This window comes from Choloepus didactylus, assembly GCF_015220235.1.
Source record: "Choloepus didactylus isolate mChoDid1 chromosome 26 unlocalized genomic scaffold, mChoDid1.pri SUPER_26_unloc1, whole genome shotgun sequence".
In the NCBI taxonomy this organism is placed as follows: Eukaryota; Metazoa; Chordata; class Mammalia; order Pilosa; family Megalonychidae; genus Choloepus; species Choloepus didactylus.
The window spans coordinates 3664995-3674694 of NW_023637614.1; positions in this window are offsets into that span (position 1 = coordinate 3664995).

Sequence of the window (9700 nt, forward strand, 5' to 3'; positions counted from 1 at the left end):
CTGTCCCATTCTCTCTCTGTCAACCTGGGGAGCTCAGTGGAGAGAGCCTCAGCCATTTTCAGCTCACAGCTCTTCCCAGTAGAGAAAGCCTCAGCCATTTTAAAATCACAGCACTCTGAGTGCTATTTATTTATAAATAAGAATCTATTTATATGCAAATGGCCTCTCTGAAGGGGGCATAGTTGCCCAACAGGAAAGGGAGGGGCCCAGCTCCACTATCTGCCAGATGTCAGAGTCTCTGTGAGGAGAGCCATGGGTCACACCCCATTACACCTGCCCATGACAGGCTGACAGGCACACCTGCCAGGCAGAAAAACACAGGGTGTGTCAATCCTCTAAGAAAAACCATTAGGGAAACTGGGCACTGAATATTTCTTCCTTCTGTGATCTGAGACTGTTCTCCTCTGGGAAAACCTGATTGTGGTGGCCTAGGAGGTCAGATGCCTAGACAATAGAAAACTACAACCTACACTAGGACAAACAAAGTTACAGCCCAGTCTAAGGAACAAACTTACACTTCAACTGAGATATAGGAAATTAAACTCATGCTAGATCATTTCAAAAACTTTAGAGAAGATATGGCAAAATAGACAAAGTCTATAAAGAAAACACTAGGCATACATAAGTCAGAAATCAAAAGCTCAAAAAAACAACTAGCAGAATCTATGGAAATGAAAGACATGACATGAGAGACAAAAGACACAGTGGAAACACAGCAGCAGATCTCAAGAGGCAGAAGAAAACACTCAAGTACTGGGGAACAAAACACCTGAGAGCCTACATGCAAAGGAGCAGATGGAGAAAAGAATGAAAAAAATATATATGAGCAATCTATCTGGGAACTTAAAGATGAAACAAAATACAAGAATGTTAGTATCATTGGTGTCCCAGAAGGAGAAGAGAAGGGAAAAGGGCAGAATCAAGAATAGAGGAAATAATGAAAAATTCCCATCTCGTATGAAAGACAAAATTACAAATCCAAGAAGTGCAGTGTACTCCAAACAGAATAGACCTGAATAGGTGTGTGCCAAGACACTTAATAATCAGATTATCAAACATCAAAGACAATGGGAGAATCCTGAAAGCAAGTGAAAAGTGATCCATCACATACAAAAGAAGCTTAATAAGACTATGTGTGGATCCCACAGCAGAAACCATGGAGGCAAGAAGGAAGTGGTGTGATATATTTAAGATACCTAAAGAGAAAAACTGCCAACCAAGAATCCTATATCCAGCAAAGCTGTCCTTCAAATATGAGGGAGAGCTTAAAATATTTTCCAACAAACAGATGATGAGAGACTTGTGAACAGGGCACCCACCCTACAGGAAATACTAAAGGGAGAAATACAGAGTGATAGGAGAAGACAGGAGTGAGAGATTTGGAACACAATTTTTTTGGAAGATGGTAGCACAGCAAGGTATGTACACTGAACAAAGATAACTCTGAATATGGTTGAGAGAGGAAGGTTGGGAGCATGTGAGACTCCAGAAGAAAGGAGGAAAGATAAAGACAGGAACTGTCTAACTCAGTGAATCTAGAGTTTTCAACAATTGTAATAAAATGTACAAAGATATTCATGAGGTAGAACAAGCAAATGTCAACCTTGCAAGGTGTTAAAAATGTGGAGGAATTGGGGTAGGGATGCAATCAACATAAACTAGAGACTGTAACAGAATCATTCTATTATTCTTCCTTTAATGTAACAAAGGCAATATACCAAGGTAAGTGCAGATAAGAGGGGGGAATAGGGGAGGGGTGTGAGACACTTGACATTTGTGGTCTTGTTTGACTCTATTCTACTTTAATTTAAGGTTATCTTTCCCTTTGCTGCTTCCTAGCTATCATTTTTTTCCTCCTCTTTCTTTTTCCTTTTCCTTTTCCTCTCTGCCTTCTTTGACTCTCCCTCCTGCCTTGTGGAAGAAATGTAGTTGCCCTTATATAGATAGCTGTAAGGGTGGTGAACACATAAATATGTGACTATACAAGGAACCATTTATTGTTTACTTAGGATGGAATGTATGGCATGTGAACAAAACCATTAAGAAAAAGGGTTGATGACAAAACCTTGAGGACAATATACTGAGTGAAAAAAGCCAGACACAAAGGACAAATATTGCAGGGTCTCACTGATTAGAAATAATTATAATATGTAAACTCATAGACATGAAATATAAGGTACCAAGATATAGAGCAAGGCTAAAGAATGGGGAGCAGTTGCTTAGTATGAGTTGAATGTCCAACAAGGATGAACTTATATGCTTGGAAATGAACAGAGGTCTTGATAGCAAGATGTGAAAATAGCTAACAGTGCCAAATAGTGTGTGAATGAGGTGGAAAGGGGAAGCTCAGAGTAATGTATGTCACCAGAAGGAAAGTTGGAGGTCAAAAGATGGGAATGTATAAAACTGAATCCTATGGTGGGCAATGTCCATGATTAACTGTACAAATATTAGAAGTATCTTCCATGAACCAGAACAAATGTATGGCAATACAACCAGAAGTTAATAATAGAGAGGCATATATGGAAAATTATATACCTATTGCCAACTATATACTACAGTTAGTAGTATTTCAATGTTTTCATAAACAGTAACAAGTGTACCATACCTATACTATGATTCAATATTAGAGGGGAGGTTGGTTAGGGATATGAGAGGATTTGAGTTTCCTTTTCTTTTTTTTTTCTTTTCTTCTTTTGCTCTATTTCTTGTCTGGAGTAATGAAAAGATTCTAAAAATTGAACAAAAATTATGTGTGATGGATGCACAGCTGCATGAGGGTACCAGGGTCAATTGATTGTACACTTTGGATAATTGTATGGTATGTGAACAACCTCAGAAAATATTAGAATCTTAAAAACATCATTATAGCTTCCTTATATAGCTGGTAGGATAAATGTTTATTTTGAAGGAAAACTGGTGTGAAGTACAGAGATTAAAGCTACTTAATCAAAATTTTACCTACATATCCAGTATTTATATTTTGATATTTGATTTCAGGCATATGCATATGTATAGACATAAGAGAGTGTGATTAAAATAGAAAAGAATCCGTTAACATTTGTAGAAAGACCTAGTAACATTTGAATGCTGATATCTAATCATATTGCCTTCTTAGAACACTTTTGGAAATCAGAAAACCAATAACTAAACCCAGAGGTATTCTGCAGTTCATTCCATCCTTGTACTGTTTCACTCCTTTTCTTGACATACATCTTAATTTTTGTTTGAAAGATGCATAAGTCACTATACAAATCACCATTTAGGAAATTTATCTTGCTATTTCCTTGAGATGCTATGGGGAAAACTATGTATAGTCTAAATGGTGCATCCCAATTTCCAACTCAAAAATATTGACTTAAATATGTCAAATGAGAGGATTTTTGAAAAAAAGTGATATACTCTATCTTATAAAACAAAGGACGTAAATTTTTAGTGCCCCAAAGTCTTACAATGACCAGAAGATATGTCATTTGCTGTGTCTGAAGGTAGCATATTATAAAGGCCATGATCAGATCATACTTTGAGTACACTGACTGCAATTATCACTGTTTCCAGAATCAGATGAATTGTGGGACTTCTCCTCCAGTGTGGTGGGGATGACACAATTTGGCCACTGGTATGACATAACTCTCTTCTTCTGACTTCTGTTTTTTGATTTTTGTGTTTTTATTTTATGTAATATATTTTCCCTTTCAGAGTGTTTTCCTTCAGCTTTGGTTACAACTATCCCAGTTGGGAAATTTCTATTTCTATACATAAACATTGATCTGGGAATATTCAGTGTTACATGAACAAAGAATTCAACAAACAATTTTTGAAAAGTTATGTTCAAAATTATATGAATTTCTTTAATTCATAACTTCAAAGGGCCTTTAATGTGCTTGGTGAATTTTGAAGATACCTTATAATATTTCCCAGATGAATTTGAATATAGATGCTATTATTGAAGGCACATGGCAGAGTAGTTATTCCTTGGAATGTTCTTTGTGAAATTTGACCATAGATAATCCACTGGGAATTCTGAGGTTCCTCTGTAGCCAGTGACTGTAGTTTTCAGTGAAAAGCATTGGCTTACCTTAAGATCAACTCTTTCTGGGTATTCAGACTTGGAATGAAAATTCTGGATTTGTTTTTCTAGAGTTACCAATGAAGACCAGTTTCTGCTTTGGCCCATAGGAGAACACTGAGCACTGAATCTATCACCATGTAGAGCAGCTATTATCTTCTCAGAGTTTGAGTTTATCCCTACTTCCCAAACAGAAATAAATCCTCTTAAAGGGAGTATCTGTCCATGTCTAGCATGATCTTTTGTTAATTTTAATTTACTGTAGATAGGAAATTAAAAGTTTTGGTTAATTTAATTCTATTAGTACATGGTAAGCTAAGTTATGGTTAAAAAAAACCCAACACTTGATGACAACAAAATGGAAATTATCCTGCATATGTTTATCTACTGGGGATCCCTGTGATTTGCTAAGGTAACCTTGGTTCATGTGGTGATCAAGGTTTCAGGCAGCTCCACCAAACCCAAATGAGGCTTCCATGTTTGCTACTGTAAGGGGAGAGAATGAAGAGTCAAGTAGGGGATTTACACTGCCTCCATTAATGACATCTTCCACTTATTCCAAGTTAAAACTAAATGTGTGATTTCAGTTCAGAATCCATCCACCAACTAATCATGTCCTCTGCTATTTTCCATTTTTTCTGTCATAGTTTGACATATCCTGTCTTAAAATAACTCTTACTGATAAAATTTATCAGTGCCCATGCTAATTTTATCTCACTTACAGGACTTTTTTTCTTTTTTAAACTTAGATCATTAGACGCCACTTTCTACTCTGAACTAGGAAGACTCTATTTTGCCCTATTCTTTAGCATAAGAAGTACACAGAAAGGACTTCATTAGGAAGTAGGGTCAATTTTACTTTCAGTTTCTAACAGCTAAAGCAGTCACAGTTAGAACAGTGCATGCATATCAGTGGACTGGATCAACAGGCATATTCTATACTATATGCTGCTTTAGGCAACAGGCCAAGCTTAATAAAATATTAAACAGGAAAAGAAGTTGGCCTTTGGTTCTCCATCCTTGGTTATTCTTGACTCTCCTTTGCTTTTTATCTCCTCTACCCTTTCACTTTTATTATATACCCTTATGATGTGTACTAGAAGCCAGTACAATGCTTTCAACAAGTGCCAATATAATACTCAATTGAAGGTAAAATGACTGACCATAAATCTAAGAACAGAGTAGTTCCTCTTCTTACCAAGGTCAGTAGTCATCAGTTATTATCCATTCTAATCCATATGTGGCATTGTGTGATCTGAAGATTGTTATGTATTTTTTCTTGTCATAAGTTTTCTAAAACAAAACAATTGAATCCTATTGCCTTAATTTTCCTTTGCTCCAAAATTGTATTTCCAATCTCAATTTCCCACTACCTCCAATATAAATAAAATTCTCTTTTCACTTTTTTCAATCAGTAACATGCTCTAAAATCATAGTCTTAAGAAATGGTGCAATGGAACCATGAAATATAATGGATAAAAACTAAGGCTTCTAAATGGCTCAAAGCAAATATTAAAAAATGGGTTGGCTTAAATAATGGGAATTTATGTGCTCATAGCATTGAGGCTGTAAGGACATCCAAATCAAATATCTAACAAATGATGATTTCTTCCCATGACCATCTGCTGGTGATCCTGGGATCCTCTGCCACATGACAAGGCACACGACGGTGTCTACTGATCTCTTTCTCTTTTGGGCTTTGTTGCTTTCAGCTTTCTTTTTTTCTCTGTATTCTGTTTATACAAGACTCCAGTAATAGGATTAAGACCCAGCCTCTATGGTGGGTCACACTCTTACTGAAGTAGCCTCATCAAAAGTCCAATTTATGATGGGTTTACACCCATGGGAATGGATTGAATTTAAGAACATGTTTTCTGGGGTTCATACAGCTTTAAACCACAACAGAATCCTATGTTCAAATTCCAGGTTAACTGTTTACTTGTGTGTCACTTGGCAAGTTAACTTCTAAGCCTCAGTTTCCTCATCTAAAAAATGGCAGTTTTAGCACCTCTTTCAAAGATGACTTAAAGATACAAAAGCTCTGTACAATCCTGGGTGTGTACTGTGCACACTTTAATAATAACTTTACATTTTTAACAAGGGTACATGGAAGCATACTATAAGTAATTATCAAGTAGGGCAGTTTAGCATGGATTTTGAAGCTTTTAGTGATTCTATATATTACATAACATGTAATGTTTCCCATGGGTAGGGCACATCTTTTCCTAGTAGGGATGACCAGCAGAAATGGTATGCAAGGCCACAATGGAAATTGTGACATCAAGTTCTAGATTGCTACATCTAAGAGAAAAGTGAGCCAATGTTTTGGTGTCAGCACTTTCACTAGCTCTCTTCCTTTATCAGGCATTCCTATTTTGAGAAAACATATGTGCATATGTGCATATATATTATATATATATATATATATATATATATATATATATATATATATAATCAAGGCAGATATGATATAAAACCCTTTTAATCAAAGATTAAACAGGTAGCCTTCCTGAAGAGAACAAATTCAGAAAATTTTCCCAATTATTCTCTGATATTCATCATTCAACAGAAATAATTATATTACCAATTTGTATTACTTTTAAATATTTTTCTCTTAATATTTGATGCCAGGAAAGAATTACTCAGAATATGAAGATTTCTTAAATCACCTTTCAACCTCCAAAGCCAGTGGCCTAGAGACATTTGTTAGCCCATGAACATGTCATTTATAAATTGTGCATTTGCAGTACAGAACTAAACAACTTTATTTTAATTTCATTCAATTGTTCTGACTTATAGTGTTCACCTGAAAAAAAAAGTCAGGCTTAGGTGTGAAATATTTATTGGCATAATGTTTTCAGAACTCAATACACCAGTTTTTAATTTCTAAGAACATGATACATATATGAATATATTAATATTAAGTTTTAGTGTTACTAAACATTAAACTCAATATACATTTTACTAAAACCCCATTAAATAATTTTCCAGAAGATAGATTTAGTCCTGTTTAGGAAAGTCTGTACTATATTCTTCCTAAGAAAATAATTATACTTAAATAATTATTTAAAATATATTAAACTTTATAAACTAATAGTTAATATTACTAGTTTATTTAAATTTAAATGTATTAAAAATTACTTTAAAATGTTCATCACCCATGATATCAACTATGCCCTAGAAGTGTCTACATGTTGTCAGATTATCTCTGCCAATTTCAGGTAACTATAATGAAGGATTAATTTTCTGAAAATTCATTGGGACATGTGTTGTGTCATCATTTCCAAAAGCATACCCCACACTGATTCTTCTGTTCTGGCTTTTTTTCCTTTGGCTCAATGAAAAAATAGGAAAAAAAGAAAAAATATAAAGGCAGGTGTCCCTCTGCTTCTCTCAGACTTTCTCCCTGCTAAGCTAGCATTTGTTCTATTTTGCAAGAACAGTTCTGCAGTTGCAAATAGTGTGTGGGGGAAATAGTATGGAAGACCTGCCATCTTTCTCTTCAGTTTCTCTCATTTTGACTAGATCACTTTTGAATATTTTAATGTACTATGCCATGATAAATATGAAATATAACACCATATGTTTTGGTTGAAATGAGGATAAGGAACAACATGTGCTGTGTTAATAACTGAATTTCATTTTGTTCAAATCATGTTGCTCTACAAATCAAAATTTACACCTCCAGCTGGTTGTCTCAGATTTGGGGAGGCAGAGCTGTGTGAATTAACATACCCCATTCAGCCATCCTTTCAGCAGACTAAGGACATCCCCACACACCCCACAGCCCAGCCAGAACTGCCCTGGGAGGAGGGCACTCACCTATGACATAGCCAGTCATCCCTCAACAGAGGATCTGGGGGTGCATGGCCTGGAAGAGGGACCCAACAACAAGTCCCAGAGACCATACACCAATGCCAAGGACTTGTGTGTCAGTGGCACAGACAAACTGTGGTGGGACTGAACTGAAGGAATAGACTATTGCAGCAGCTTTAAATCTCCAGGAACACCAGGGAGATTGGATTTTTAGAGCCACCCACTCCCTAACTTCCCAGACACATGTACCAAATACACATGCAGGCTTGGTGCACAAACTGGACCCCACAAGACTCACACCTCCACTCACCACAAAGACAAAGTGGAGGAGAACTGGCTTGAGGGGAATAGTTGACTCACAGACACCACCTGCTGGTTAGAGAAAGTGTACTCCATGAAGCTGTAGATCTGACAAATTAGAGAAAGTGTTTTAATCACTCTAGATACCCAAAAAGAAACCTATCAAGTTAAGGTAATGTCAAGAGGCAAAAAACAACAACAGAAAATTTTAAACCATATGAAAAAAACAGATGATATGCATAACCCAAGCCCAAGTACCCAGATCAAAAGACCAGAGGAGACACAGTACTCAGAGCAATTAATCAAAGATCTAAAAATGAACAATGAGATCATGGTACAGGATATAAAGACAGGAAGATGAGCACAGCACAGGATAAAAAGAGCATGTAGAAGACCCTAGAAGAACATAAAGAAAAAATTGCAAGTGTAAATAAAAAAAATACAGTCTTATGGAAATAAAAAATACTGCTGACCAAATTAAAAAGATTCTGTATACTCATAGTATAATACTAGAGGAATTTGAACAACAAATCAGTGATCTGGAAGATGACAGAATGGAAAATGAAAGAACAAAAGAAAGAATGGGGAAAAAATATAAAAAACAAAATGAACTCAGAGATATGATAGATAATATAAACTGTCCAAATATAAGACTCAAGGGTGTTCCAGAAGGGGAAGACAAGGGTAAAAGTCTAGATAGAGTATTCAAAGAAATTGTTGGAGAAAACTTCCCAAATCTTCTAAACACTGTAAATACACAAATCACAAATGCCCAGTGAACTCCAAATAGAATAAATCCAAATAAACCCACTCCAAGACGTGTTCTGATCACACTGTCAAATAGGGAAGAGAAGGAGAAAGTTCTGAAAGGAGCAAGAGAAAAGTAATTCACCACATACAAAGGAAACAACGTAAGATGAAGTAGTGACTACACAGCAGTCACTATGGAGGCAAGAAAGCAGTAACATGACATATTTAAAATTCTGAGAAAGAAAAATTGCCAACCAAGAATTCTTTATCCAGCAAAGCTCTCCTTCAAATTTGAGGGAGAGCTTAAAATTTTCACAGACAAACAAATGCTGAGAGAATTTGCTAACAAGAGACCTGCTTTACTTGAGATACTAAAGGGAGACCTACTGACAGAGAAACAAAGAAAGGAGAGAGATTTGGAGAAAGGATCAGTACTAAAGAGATTCAGTATGGGTACATTAAAGGACATTAAGAGAAAGAGGGAGGGAAAACTAAGATGGAAGCTAGCTGAGACAGGGTGAAAAAATGCTGTGAATAACACTAGCTAAAAACCAGAAAGTGACCCAGAATACCAGTTACAGTGATGCACCAGCTGGATGAGGGTTCCTAGCTCCAGAGGGGCTGTATACTTGGGGAAACTGGGAGTCAGCATTCTGAAATGAGTGAGTAAGCTGGCTGGAAGACCCACAGCTGCGCAGCTACCTGGGGAAGCCAGGGTTCAGCATTTGGAGACTGGCTGGCTCTTATGAAAAGTAAAATGGGAAA